Below are 15,646 nucleotides of genomic sequence, written 5' to 3' on the forward strand. Positions count from 1 at the left end.
TATAAAAATGCAGTAAATGTGATCATCATCTGTTTGAACTACTGTATAGGTTAGTAATAAGATATGACATTTGTTTTCATTTGTTCCTTCTATTCTGCAGACGGCACATTAGCAAATTTACTTTTAGCAAAATGACAACATCGCGTTTTTAATACATTTCAATTGATTTAATAATACGCAAACCTTCTGGCATAGTTGTTTAAACTGTTAAAACAATATTCAGCTGAAAAAGGACTTAAAAGAATTTTTCATTTATGCATAAGTTTATCACGTTTACCTAAATAAATGACACACATTTATTTATACCTTAAGGATCAGCGACAGCTATATTTTTAAATAGCCTAGCTGGCCAAGTGGTCTAGGGCGCTGGATTTAGTGCAGGCGGTGTTGCCATAGATGTCACAGCGGTACGAGTTCGAGTCCCGCGGAGGGAACCACCACAAATCTGCTTCGCAAATTTGACAGTTCTAACATTGTTGGGAATTTTTCAGACCCTTCTATAAGTTTACGTTTTCTTCCCTGTATCAATTCGATCCGATGGAGCAGTGTAGCGAATAGAGTCGTCACATTCTGAGACGTTGTATAACATTGATTTGTTGTGACATGCATCATTAATTTGAGGAACTGTCCCGTACTGCTAAACATCGTGTACTAAGTTACAGCCCTAGATTAATCCTACGAGGAGGAATGACCCGGCCAGCGAAATATATATATTTTATATAGCCTAGCTATAGGCTAGGGCGCTGGATTTAGTGCAGGCGGTGTTGCCATAGATGTCACAGCGGTACGAGTTCGAGTCCCGCGGAGGGAACGACCAAAAATTTGCTTCGCAAATTTAACAGTTCTAAAATCGTTGGAAATTTTTCCGACACACACACACACACACACACAGACACACACACACACACACACACACATATATATATATATATATATATATAATTATATAATTATATATATAATATGATCACAATATTGAATACAGATCTTTTTATTCTATCCTAATGTGAGGAGGCGAATAACAGACATGCGCATTAACTTGCGTAATTATTATTATACAGGTATTTTTTAAAGTTCAATCAATGGCAAAAATAGATATTACACTTAAATAGTGACAGACTTTCGCCAAGTTAGAACTTTTTTTCAGCGACAACGAACAAAAACAAAACTATATAGATTATAAAAAGTTTTTTTACTAAGGTACTTTGAATAAGTGTTCTGAATAAAGTAACAATTCTTTAGCAAAATCTCAAATTAAACATGCTTTGCGGTTCATGAAGCAGTTTGTTAAATCGTATACATGTTAAAAACTATTGATTTATATACAATCGTTTGTGGTGTAACGAGAATGTAAATACGCTGTTTGGTTAAATCCTACAATATTAGAACAATGCACACGTCATGCCACTCAGGCATGTGATATTATACTAAGTTCATATACTAGTAACTATTTCTGAAATATATGTCATTGTCTAAGTTCATTCCATTGGCTGATTTTATCTTAATCAGGAAGTGCTACTTAATATTCTTATCGTATTAAAATTCACAATGGTCACAATGTACTAGCACTAACTTTACAAAATCAATGATTAAGCAATTTTACATGTTAGAATTATTTCATTTGTAGTTAAGTAAAATTTCATTGAATTTTAAATCTTCTACACTCTCGTGGTAGATATATATTATAACCTCGTTGTTTCCAATTGTTTGTTGATGTTAAACAAAGAACGGATTTTTTTTCCCTGTTCAACACTTATTGCTGGTTGCATGTATTACATATAATTTAATGCTAAATATGTATATGAAACAAATGTTCCTTTTCATGCAATTTCAGATGTATGTGGTATATTTGGTAAATGCATTAATTCGAAAACAAAATTGAATGGTTGAATTGCAAGGTTAATCATGTCGTACTGACTAGTTCAGACAATCGTGGTAGCACAGTATCCCAGTTGGTTATGAAAATTAAACCACAATTGAATCACAATTAGTGGTAATGAACAACCTGTGATTCAAAATGTGTATGTTATACCTGAATGTTCAACTAAGATGAACAAATGACGTATTGAACCAGGTAAAATTGAATCTTTAAGAACATTTTGCGTGGGATTTTGGACAGCATGACTTGACCCCTTGACCCTTCGAGCATATGATAAAACGAGATGTGAACACAATGGGTATTAGATTAGCGCACCACTCTTCACACGACTGAAAATACAGTTGGAAATGAGGTAGGTTTCTCAATTGTTTTAACATTTTTACAGATCACATATTAAGTATCCTGTTAAACCTTAGGATACGTAGAAGTGGTTCATGCTAACTTTGAATCCTTTTATATTCCTCTATTGTTCCTTTTTGCTCTATTTCTCTAATTTCTAGCCAATGATACACATCATACCGGTTGGTTTAAACTATTTATCTTTAGAGAGACTTTTTAAAGATAGTTATGAAGAATTTAAGCGTTCGGAAAAGTCTAAAAGTGACTGATGTACATCATTCAGAATGTTAGTATGAGTGTGAAGACAACAGGTTTGTTCTTCAACTTAAATCGCAACGTTTAATACATCATTTGTTTTTGAATGTTGTTTTGTTTTAAGGGTAATGGTATTTTCGTTTTGAAAAATGAAGGAAAACAGAATCTATTAGCTTCAATGCCAAAATACAAAAGTTTATTTCTCTCGATCTGAGAAATTTGATAATCAACTCGCTATTGTTGTAGACTCTATATGTATCAACAAATCAAAATCGTTGAATATCATTGTCGTTTATTTTAGTATTATCATTATTTACTATCATTGCTATTATTATTATTATCATAATTATCGTTGGTGGAATCATATTTTAAATTTTACTTTTATTCGTTTTCTGTGGTTAATGGTTTTTCGACTAGTACTATGTTTCATTGCTGTTGTTATTTTATACAGACCTGAATATTAGTACTAAACTCCAAACACGATTTACCCAATAGAAATGTTTTCACGGTATTGTATTTTAACGGTGTGATATGTCATGAGAAAGTAAGTATATTACTTTATTAATTGGGTGTTGTCAGCTTACATTTGAAAAATATCTATACTTCTTACATATTACATGTATTTATACGAATTTAGTATATTCATGTACAATATAATGTAATAATTGTTTTGTAGGTGGATGCAGGGCGTTTTGTAAATATTTTTCATGTTTGTTTGTAGACATTTTTTTCAGAACAGTAGCTTTAATAATGGTGTACTATATTTGTTTTGATATTTTTTTATTTATTATGTATTGCAATCTAATCAAGTTGTCTATAACAGTTTATGTCAAATATACCATTATGCGATCAGCATAAATTGTATCTTCTTCTGAAACTGATGGATGTCACCCTATATGATTTTTCAAACGTTGTGTTGTTTCTCGGGTTTATTATATAGACTAATCTGAAAAACATCTGACGAAAGTTCATGAAAAATCAATTATAATAAAAATCAGTATTTATAAAAATGTACATCGTATAAAATTAATGGGAAATGTATAAATCTAAATGGTTTCTATTATAACATTAATTTTATAATTTGAATTTAGGTAATGCAACCGTAACTACGAATACACCACATCGTAAGTATTAAAAAAACAAATATTAGTATTTTAACTGAGGGCGTTTTAAGTGTAAGTGTAGTAAGAATGGCAAAATGGGAATATCAGAAACATGCATGTCAAAACCCCATCGATCAGAAACATGCATGTCAAAACCCCATCGATCAGAAACATGCATGTCAACCCCACCGATCTGACAATATAATTTCATTCAACAATGTTTTCACTATTTGGGAAAAATATATTACATCTGCATCACTGGATTTGCACAGAATATATTTAACATACTGTTAAAAAATGAGCTTTTCGACAGAGTTATCTGCCCTTGAAAAGTACATTTCCAGTGCATTTCAATGAAATTATACGAAAATTTATATAAATTTAAAAATATTATTTGAACATATTGTCTGTCCTCCTGGATTTGATCGTGCAAGTAGTCAAAATAAGCATTGGAAACTGTGGGTTTTTTCATACCAATGCCTGATTCTTACAGGGACTGAAACTTGAAGGTGATAACATACCCAATTACACATGCACATTTTACAGCCCTATGTGCTAATAAATTGTTTTAGAAACATGAACTGCACCAAAATGTGTTAGACAGGAAGAACTTGGTTAACACTGAAAAAACAACTCTTATGATGCAAAAACTTGTAATCGTTCGACTCCAAGTTAAGATTTGAACTTTGAATCTGGTATTATTTGAATTATGGACGGTTGACTAGTCGATAGCTATTTATACCTATCATTGATTATCTTTAATAAGTTTGTGGTTATGTCTGGCTTACAATTTGTCCATAGATAGCCACCTATTCGAAAGCTGTAAAGCTAAAAAAAATAGCAACATAAAAAATGATATATTGTACAATCAGCACACCCCACTCATTACAAGATGGTTGCCGGCACCTTAGATGCTCGAACTTCTCTAATTAACATGCATGGATACGGAAGACTGAATTAATAATAGTTGCCGTTGTTGTTGTTTTTTTTTCATAAGGAAACTGGTGCGATTCCATTTAGTAACGTTTTAGGCTGCGCCTGTCCCATATCATTTTATATGAAATACGAAACTGTATTCCAAAATATCGGATTTTCGATAGTATAGCCATCATTTGCTTTTTTATGTGTGTGTTTTGCAATATGCATTTTAGCAACAAAATTAATATCGCGGTAATTTCTTAATTTACAGTTTCAAAATTTTAGTACTTCCATATCATTTGAGATATTTTTCTTAAATACTATCTTTTTCACATAACGGTTTTCAATACCTTTTTAAAGAGAAGATTGAACATTCTTGAATGTCAACCAAATTATATAACAACCTAGAACACAAAACATTAGGAAAAAATCGTGATTCTCTATCACACAATATTTAAAGTTTCATAATACCCTTAATTCAGCATTTTTCTTACCTGTGACATAAAATGAAAATCCATTTTTTTTCTTTCTTCATTTTAAGAACCGGGGTGTTATTATAAAGGGCAAGTTTTCCACAGAGGGGAGACGTGGACCGATGGATGTGATTACAATTGCACATGTGATGACGAGCAAAGTGGCCATTTCAGATGCAGAAAGTTGTATGTATTATTAAACAGTGGAAGAAAGAGTGCTATTGAAATTTACCAGACTTTAACATTATTGTGCCATGCTGTTATTCACATATGCTATATTTACTAATAAATACTGCAAATATACCTTCATGAATGTTAAATCTGCATTAGCTGCCAAACTGGTTCAGTTTTGACTTTTACTGAATTTTGCTGATTCAGTGAAATAAGTTTGTTGTAATGCAATTGAAGCAAAAAATGTCGATAATACCTACAGAATATTGTGAAAACAACGTTTATTTAATCAGAGAAGATAGCTCTGATCTTATTATTTTTCGCCATTACTTTCGAAGATTGTCCACAGGACATTCAACTGGGTTAAAAATACTTTAATCTTTGTAAAAAGAATAACTCTAGCGGCTACATAGGTAAGCACGTGTCTTCCTTTCATTTTATGTCATCAATTTCTTGATTAGTTTTTAAATAAATAATGACATGTTTAAGTCACATTCTATTATAATACGAAATTTTCAAAAGGATCTTTGCCAAATATTCAAAGTTTTTTCCTTTGCGGCTTGAGACCGTAAGTCCTCTTTGTCGTTAAATAACCACCTTCGCTTAGTAATCAGATTTGTTATTAAAGAAGTGACCCTTACACACATACGCGGATTAAGCTCACCAGAAGTCACATGGATACGAATTTACATATGCCGATGTTTTGTCTTGCAAGACAATATATATATAAATATATATATATATATATATATATATATATATATATATATATATATATATATACACTTTTACCATGTATTTAATGCATTTTATTTGTGTATATCAAATGAAATTATACAGAAAAAGTACAATGTAGTTGAAATAATTCAAAGTTAAAATATGTTTAATAAAAATAAACAGTCCTACTTATATATATTTTATCGTTGTCAAACATTCAGTTGTAGTAAATTCCGACGAATCTTGCGTGGAACCACCCTTGGACTTTCTCCCGCCTAAACATCACAACGTTTTTCTTTCAACTTTGTTTGATGTCACTGATCGATGTTCAATTCACCGAATAATAATATAATAAATTAATAAGAAACTAACAGAGAAAATCTATATGATAAATAGAATAATCAATTTGTTCTCGTAAATAGCCAAAAATATAGTCACTCAGACCGAGAACGGTTTTTTTTCACTTTTACTCTTGGTGTTTTTCTGGGATGTAGGATAATATTTTGGTGCTTGTTTATTCCTTATTAAGTGTTCTTGCCAAACCTTAAATTATAGAATATATTTTTGTGTCTGTTCTTAATAAAAATACCTCGTCTCAGTGCTGCAACAAGGACAAGGACACATTGCCATTTTAAACATGTAAGATAAACGTATCGTGCACAATCGTGACGTCTCAATACCCTTGTCAACACAATGGATTCGCCGCAAATAGGGTGGTCTGATTATTTTAGATCCACTTATCACTAAGCAATGAAACAAAAAAGGTTAAAAATCTCAAGGACACTCAGGCAAATTTAAAAAATTCTGCCAGTCGATGCAATCTCTATATACAGCTCTAAACTTTACACTCGGGTGTTTCTTTACTTGCACTCTTAGGGTAATTCTTATTATTTATTAAAGTTTTTGCAATAGTAAGTTTGAGTTTATAAATAAAGCATTTATTGTAGTGTACATTGGTTCTTTAATGATGTCTTTACAGGTGTCCTGAATATGGAAAACTCCCTGAAAATTGTAAATTGGTAAAACATCCGGGAGAATGTTGCGGAAAAATAAATTGTAAAGTTCATGGGGGAAATATAACTGGACAAACAAGTAAATATCTGTAACTTTACAAAACAGTAATACAAAATTGCATCAACTTGACACTACCATTGATAATGCTGCCGGTTTTAAGACCTTGCTTAAATGACAAAACTATTTCATATAATTATTTTTGAATTCTTCACCATTTAAATTATTCCTTTTAATTTTATTTGATAATTTAGTATACGAAATATCATTTTAATTACATTTTTGGTTGCAATTTTAAGTGGCTCAGTGAATTTTTTTTAGTGTGTTTCCATGTAATGATATACCTGTATCAAGATTATTAATGCCTAAATAATTTGGAAAAAGTTGATTAGGAAATATGGTAAGTGAAAATAATGCATTGCATTAGCACGAAAAGATTCGTGTTAGTTATATAGGCAAATGGAAGTTCAGATCAATGCTCCAAACTTGGAATAAACCTTTTTGCATTTCTGCTGAATTAATCCCCTTTTTATCTATAAATTACTAGGCACACACTAAAACTATTGATAAACAGATCCTGTATATTCTAAATTTTGTTTTTCAGCTTTTTGTTTCTATAAAGGTGAACGATACGAACAGGACGAGACCTGGATAGATAATTGTCAATATAAATGCACGTGTGAGGTGGCCCAGAAAGGATTTTTCAGGTGTAAAGATTTGTAAGTAGTATGAATCGCAACATATTTTGTGATATAATAACTTTAAATTAAAACGCACCAACATTTGTATGTAAACTTATGATTTATTTAAGAAATTACACAAATGAAAAACGTAATTGTTACAATCTGTATCGTATATGACACGTATCATGTATTATTTACCGACAAATGTTGTAGCACTAAATTTAAATGCCCTTAATCCCCATGGCTTCATACCTTGTATTTAACATAGGGCTACTATAATGTATTATGACATACTTTGGTGCTGGATTTGGCTTTCTATTGCGATATGTTTAGTTTTGAGTAGTTGTTGGTATTATTTATTATTTAATCTTGAACTTCATAAGTGAGCCTGACAAAACAGTACAACAACCACAGTGACTGTTTTCCCTGTCTAGTCTTTAAACTTGGAATATATTCGTTCGATTTCTGCTCGACTCTTGGTTCCCTTAATTATTATTTGGCTCCTATACTGCTGATAAGAGGTCACTCCTTTAAAGATAAATGTACATCACGGTATTTGAAATTTCAATATGATTGGTTTGCTTGACAAAACAAAGACAAATGCAAATAAAAAAACCCTTTCACATATATACATACATTTTGCAAAATATATACATACACAGCCATATTTGCAACATATGATAATCATAATGGTGCTTGATTCATATGATAATCATATGGTAATCATATGATATTGAACATATGATAGTCATATGATTATCCTATGATTCTCATATGGTAATTGTGGCTTAAAAACATATGACAATCATATGTTTGTGAAAAACATGTGATTATCATATGATAATCATGCGATAATCATATGTATACCGAAATATATGATTATCATACGGTGGTCGATTTATATGATAATTATATGATGCAAACCATATGATTCTTATGTGTGGCACATGTGCCTGTGTATATCCCTTCAAGATTAACTGTGAACATGTAGACAAATAGACGAAAGTACAGGAGTATTAATTTCATTTGTTAATGTTTATGTAATAAAAGCTACACAAAATTACTGGTCATTGGACATAAACAAAATTTCACGCGATAAGTAGGATGCATGCATGGTTGGTTTACAACAGTTTATACAGTCAATTCATATAATACAGGTGTGTGGATTGGACCGGCCGTTTGCCTGCATCGTGCCGTATTCTTGAGCCGCGCCCAGGAAAGTGTTGTAAGCAGCCACAATGTCCACCATGGGTTATCATTATGTTTCCTGCAGGATATGATAAAAACCAATAAAACTGCTTTTTGCTGTCATGTTGTTTTCTGCTTATTTAGCGAATTTTAGTGTTGGGTGCACATTGTAGTACTTTTATTGTCAAGAAAAAAAACTATGATCTGTACTGATTAAAATAATTAACTGAAAGAAGAACATGTCAAACAAGATGAATTTTTCACAAATAGGACATTACATTTTTATTGCTTGGCCAATTTTTGATATACATATCAAATGTATTTTTATCAAGAAGATCCCATTAGCTTACTTGGCCCAAAGATCTGTATGCGAACTTGCCATCACTTGGTGTCCGTTGTCGTATTCGTTAATTTCTTTTCCAAAAATATAAATTTATTAAGCTTCTTGGCTAATTTTGTTTTAAAAAAAAACTGTAGGTTTGGGACATTTTGACATGGGGTATATATAAAAGTGTCCATCAAGAGAAAATACGACTATAGCGAGTTATTCTTTAAAATAAATTATAGGGGTCAAACAGCAGTTTCTGCTCTCAGTTACTTTTTTCCAAAAAAAAAAAACAAACTTTTTTTGTAATTTATTAACCTATAACATTAAAATATTTTAGGATAAAAAGACAAAAAGTCTTTATCATTACAAATGGGGAGTGGGTCTTGATTTCACCATATTTTGTGTTTAGAACGTTTAGGCCACATGGCTTGGCATCTTAAGTATTTCAACCATAAAAAAAGCCTATTACATTAAAACATCTTTCCATAAAATATCAAGTTTGTCCAAGTTTGTGACCCAAATTTCCAGATTAGAACTTTGCAAAGTATAATAGATCTATAGCAGATTAATTACATGTCGATGAATAACTTAAATAAATCAACATATTTGATAGATGTTGTTTTATTAACATACTTCATAATATCGCCATATTTACAAATAAGTGGTTAATTTTAATTAGGAAATTAATAAATGTATTTATTATTTTTTTTCAATTTATTTAAGTTACGTTGGAGGCAAATCCATGTAGCTAGTTTGTGCTGGCAACAAATTCTTCCAAGTACATAGTGATTAGTACCCGCGGATTTTTGTCATTCAAAACGAGTTCAGTTGTAGAAGATGCACCACAGTGGCTTGCTTAAACTATTAAATATTCAACCTGACTAATTAATAAACAGGGAAAGGGTGGTCCAAGAGTTGTTGGTTTCTCACTTCAAATAAAATCAAACATAATTTATTACAAAAGTCCCTTCCTGCAATCACATAACAATGAACATTTGAATAAATAAACACAGGTTTCACCTTTTTTACTACCGCCGCCTTAACACCGATACACTAACCGAGCTTACTCTGAGCTTTCCGTGTAACCTAGAATGTCACTAAAAGGGGCTGGAAATTGTTGCGATCCACATAATAAACTCCGGGCAAACCCGGTTTGTTTAGAATTGTCAAAGTTGCGTAGTTTCACTTTTGGTCCCAGCGATTATAAAAAATAGGTCATGTTTAGTTGATTGTACAGTTTTAATTTATTAAATTATTGATATTTGATGAATATTTTACATCGCGATAAGAAAAAAAAAATAAAATAAAATAAAATAAAATAAAAAAAAAAACAATTATTACAACCTTGTAATTATGTTTTTGTGTACTTTTAAGCTAATGGGCTTCATAAGCAAGATTCGAAAATCAGTCTTTTAATATTTAATCCGGAGAACGTTATTTGTAAGAAATCAAACAAAGGATGTACCAATTCTTAGTTTTTCATTCGGTTGTAGCACTTTTAAGATAAGAATTATGTCACAGGGTAATGTTTTAATCCAAATGCGGGACTTTAATCTGACCTAAAAAATATAAAATGTCATCACCACCAACTTTTATTATACGGAAAATATTCGATGACTGTATTTCAATAATATCAAAATCACAAATGGGCGAAATGTGAGGTATAGAAAAGGGACAGTTTAACTGCTACAAGTGCTTATCTGGAAATAAATTGGGAAAGTGAAGGACATCCCCATCCATGTATGTTAGTTAAATTGTGAATAGGACAAATGGGTAGATAAAAGGATTTAACACTAAGAATGTTAACGACGGGAAATCATTTATAACTTCAAAATATAAAGGACACAAGTTAATAATAGAATAGGTAATCAGGTTACTTAAAGTCTGTATAATCCGCGGCCGCTCCATAATAAATAGATTATGGCTATATAATAAAATGAAATGATAATTGAAATATTGCAAAGCTTTACTCAACAAACATCAAACATACCAGTCAATTAACTAAATACCCGGTGACAATTATATGCGTATGTTTAAGGGGTGCTATACAACAGTTATTATTCCTGATTTGATTGCTTTGGGTGGGATATCGATGTAGGGTTTTCTCCAAAATAAAGATGTATGGAGGAAGGATAAAATTTCAAAACAAATATGGTGTATTTAAACGGAAAATCCAAAGTTTTTTTCGCTGTGTTTTTCTACCCCCTGTATCACCTCTATCGTCAAGAGTGACTGAGTTTGAAAAAAATTAATATTATTACTTATGCGATTGACAATAACATTAAACTATTTCATGCACTATTCGAATTTTAAGCTGTTTGTTTTTTTGTTAAGGTAGTAACAAATATGAGTATAGTGAGTATTTTCCTACTAAACAATGGTAATCTACAAAGCCAGCAAATGGTTGAATCGGGCAGCTTATTTATAATCTGTCATCTCTTGTAGCCTTGATAGAGAATAATATGATTTTTCCAAGATATCTTTATCTAATATATTTAATTCATATACGTACTTTTATAAGGGAAAAAAAGATATATATTTTACAGAATTAGCCAATGTTCCGACAAACATTTCTCTTTAATTACTTCTTCACATATCGATTTTACACGCTATGCGACTAAATTGTTCAATGATATTCCTTTTATTATTAATTATTTTAACAATTATGTATCTATTTGAAAGAGTAACATATCTATGACATAATACCTGCTGTCAGAAAACAAGGACAGAAACCAAATTATGTGTAAACAAAACACGTCAATATATTATAAATTGGTCTATTTTTAACTAGATCAACATAGTACATTATAGCAAGTTTTGTTATTATTTTCTATGTCCAAAAAAGGACTAAACATCACATGTCTGTCAGATATTTCCAACCAATCAAATTGTCTTGTAATCCATTACACGTATCAAAAAGTGTATGTTACATTTTGAAACTTCATATGTTTAATAAAATTTTATTGTTTTTGCGTTTACTTGGAAAAATCATTACGAAAATGTGTTTGTGTATTTTACATCGGTTATCAACTGTCCCTACAATATATATACCTGAAATAAGAAAGAAATTAATGATTTTTTAACGTTTGCTCAACGACAATGTTTCACCTATTGACGATATAGACAGGTATGCAGATGAAAGGGCATTTAAATCGAAACGGGTGACTAAATCAGTTTCAGATTAATACATGTTATAAATCGGCATACTGGGTACTCACATGCAAAAGGAAAAGGCATAAAAACATGTAAAAGAACTTAAATTACACACTTGAAAATTGGGGTTACGCATTTTCTTTTCGCCTTAATAAAAGTTTCGCCTAAAATCATATATTTTGAGAGATTTTTTTCCTCCCAAATTGGCACAGGCGAGTATATATAAACTATTATGTGCTTTACACCTGTGTTATCATTGCATCAAATGTATTGTTTGTTATATTAGTGTACGGAGAAGACCCTTGTGAGATGAAATGATTCGTGTCTGATCCAAATTTGTTTATTTGCTAATAAAATATGTTTAAAACAAACTAAACCATTTATTTACCTTTAACTAATTAAATCCATGTTAGACAAGGTTACTCACGCTATATACATGTTTTCACGGTAGACACAGGTACAAATGTACCTATAATCGTTGCAGATCAAAGATCGCATCTGATTCATCTTTCAATTGTTAGAGAAATAAAGCTCTTTATCTTTGTATGTCACACATTTGATCATTTCAATATTTTGCTGTAACAATAAAAATGTGGTATGAACAGATAGTGTAATGTGTATCGATACAAATGACAGTACGAGTTCGAGTCCCGCGGAGGGAACGAAAAATTTGCATCGCAAATTTGACAGTTTAACATCGTTGGGAATTTTTCAGACCTTTCTATACGTTTATATATCTTTCCTGTATCAATTTGATCCGATGGAGCAGTGTAGCAAATAGAGTCGGCATATTCTGAGACGTTTGTATAATATTGATTTGTTGTGACATGCAACACTAATTTGATCCTCTATCATACATATTAACATCTAAATGAACTGTCCCGTACTACCATACATCGTGTACTAAGTTACAGCCTTAGATTAATCCTACGAGGAGGAATGACCCGGCCAGCGAAAGCTATATTTTTATATAGCCTAGCTGACCGAGTGGTCTAGGGCGCAGGCGGTGTTGCCATAGATGTCACAGCAGTACGAGTTCGAGTCCCGCGGGGGAAACGACCAAAAATTTGCATCGCAATTTTGACAGTTTTTATAGAAAGGTCTGAAAAATTCCCAACGATGTTAGAACTGTTAAATTTGCGATATATATAGAAAGGTCTGAACAATTCCCAATGATGTTAGAACTGTCAAATTAGCGATGCAAATTTTTGGTCGTTCCCTCCGCGGGACTCGGTACTAATTCGAGTGCCGCGGAGGGAACGACCAAAAATTTGCATCGCAAATTTGACAGTTCTAACATCGTTGGGAATTTTTCAGACCTTTCTATACGTTTATGTATCTTCCCTGTATCAATTTGATCCAATGGAACAGTGTAGCGAATATATATAAATATATATTCTGGCATTCCGTAGACCTAGAAGCCTAAGAGATGCCCTAGTAAGAGCGGAGATTTCATCTCAGGCTAAACAAAATACAACGGGCCAGTGTCGACCATGTGGAGATAACAGATGCCGCACACCAAAACTTTTAAAAGCTACTGCACTGGAAAGGAATTTGCCATTTTTTGCGACGTAACTTGTAAAACCGAAAATACCATATACCTTCTCCAGTGCCGATGTGGTATGCAGTACGTTGGCGAAACAGAACAACCTTTCAACAGGCGTATGAATGGTCATCGCAGTGACTACAAATGCAAACCAGACCTCCCTCTGAGTCGCCATCTTAGATTTGCCGGACACACCCAGGAGGATCTCCACAACATTGTTGTGACGATCATAGAACATAATAAAAACTGGTCAAAATGTAAAAGAGTATCTCGGGAAAGCTTTTGGATAAAGAAATTGCAAACAACTTCACCAGATGGAATCAACGAGAAAAAATAATTCATTTTTAGGTGTTGGATCTAAGGCTGGTACAGCACTACTTGCTATACATCAATACGCCGTACTACTATATTTGGACTTTTTATATTTTTTTAAAAATTGTTTTCCACAGTTAATTGTAACTTTGATAAAAAGACCCTCTTTGTTATTTTCATTCAGGTTTCTCATCAGTTGCTTATGTGAGCCTTTGATAAAGGTACAATCACCCACAGCGTACGCGATTCAGCTTCTGAATCTGTTTTGATCTTGAACTTTGTGAGTTTTATGCTCGTTAAGTTTTGTGAGTTTTATGCTCATATAGTTTTATGAGTTTTATGCTGAGGAAGGATATCTGTTATCCGAAATATTCAATTTAAATTTTACCATCTTCTGGTGATGTTTTTTTCGAAACCATATATTAATTTAAAGATTTTATTCTTAGGTTTAATTTGGTTGTACTTGTCGTAAATTATTCCAAAATGGCATTTCGCTTCCTAGTTTTTATGGTAATGTAGTAAATATTGCTCGAAAGTTAAAACAGAATCATTTCGGTATGGAAAAAAAATATTTGAATAAACCCGTAAGGGTTATCTTCACCGTATCATTCTTTTGTTGGTTCTATTATTGAGTCTCTTGTTAATTAATCAAACATTAAGTAGTAGTCTTTCTAAAAGTCAGGCAGAGGGTGATTCATGCATGTCAAAAAATCATCGAATTCAGTTTTATTTCTTGTTCAGAAACAGTTACTGATCACATGATTAGTCTTAGTTCTTCATTTGGTTGATGCGCTTTTGATTTGGTTTCATTTTGTTGATTTGAGCGGGAGATAAATGTATGATTTTCTAAAAAGTGCAGATCTGAGTGCAGAAAAGATTATCGTTAAGTGAAAGTATCGCATATGTAGACTAAAAAAGCATCTTAAGTTCGGTGGGTTTTTCTTCACAATGAATCACTACCATGAAGTGTCTGAATTGTATGTGAACTGGTATTACATTAACTTTATAACATTTTGTCCTACTTCCTGCCAATACTTTTAATCTTGGCAATGAGACCTTGTTTTTCTTAGACATTTTATGGTATGTTTTTACTAAAACCTGCCGTGCGTGTTTTATTGATACTTTTGTCTATGTTAAGTAGGTCTGCTTATCAGTTGCTTTTGGATTTTGAACTAGCTTGCGGAAACAGCGAGTACTCTTTCGAGGTAGGTACAGCTTTTTGTCATTTGTACAATTTGTTAAGATGTTTGTATTCTGTATCAATATCCCGGGATAAATCCGAATTCACCAGAATTTTATAGTTTGTTTCGCTGTAACAGTTGTATTTTCTCACCACTGCCCCAAGGTTAGGGAAAGGTTGAGCACTCATAAACATGTTTAACCCAGCCACATACTTTATTTGTCTGTCCCAAGCCGGGGACCGGTAGTCACATAGATTCACATCAAATACTTTTGTTTTTTTTACGGCTTGCTTTATTGTATGGTTTTTTTTCCATCATTGAAGACCGTGTGGTGACTTATCTAAGTCTAATCGTTCGTTGCTTGGCATTTGGTTGATGACTGTTTCATT

At 32.1% G+C, this 15,646-nt stretch overlaps 1 long non-coding RNA gene across 2 annotated transcripts; it reads left to right on the top strand.

Annotated features, from left to right (window-relative positions):
* The first annotated feature begins 1,777 nt into the window (after positions 1-1,777).
* Positions 1,778-8,860, top strand: LOC148603496 (uncharacterized). 2 transcript variants are annotated; one of them, XR_015916632.1, is made up of 6 exons: positions 1,778-2,231; positions 3,565-3,597; positions 5,036-5,153; positions 6,835-6,947; positions 7,471-7,585; positions 8,707-8,860. It is a non-coding gene; the product is annotated as an uncharacterized LOC148603496 (long non-coding RNA). The 2 variants fall into 2 exon arrangements; XR_015916631.1 differs by lacking the exon at positions 1,778-2,231 and having other exon boundaries at positions 2,425-3,597.
* Positions 8,861-15,646: the final 6,786 nt, after the last annotated feature.

Source organism: Perna viridis, chromosome 11 (assembly GCF_037379345.1).
Source record: "Perna viridis isolate PV_CMFRI_1.1 ecotype Kerala chromosome 11, ASM3737934v1, whole genome shotgun sequence".
Taxonomy (NCBI): domain Eukaryota; kingdom Metazoa; phylum Mollusca; class Bivalvia; order Mytilida; family Mytilidae; genus Perna; species Perna viridis.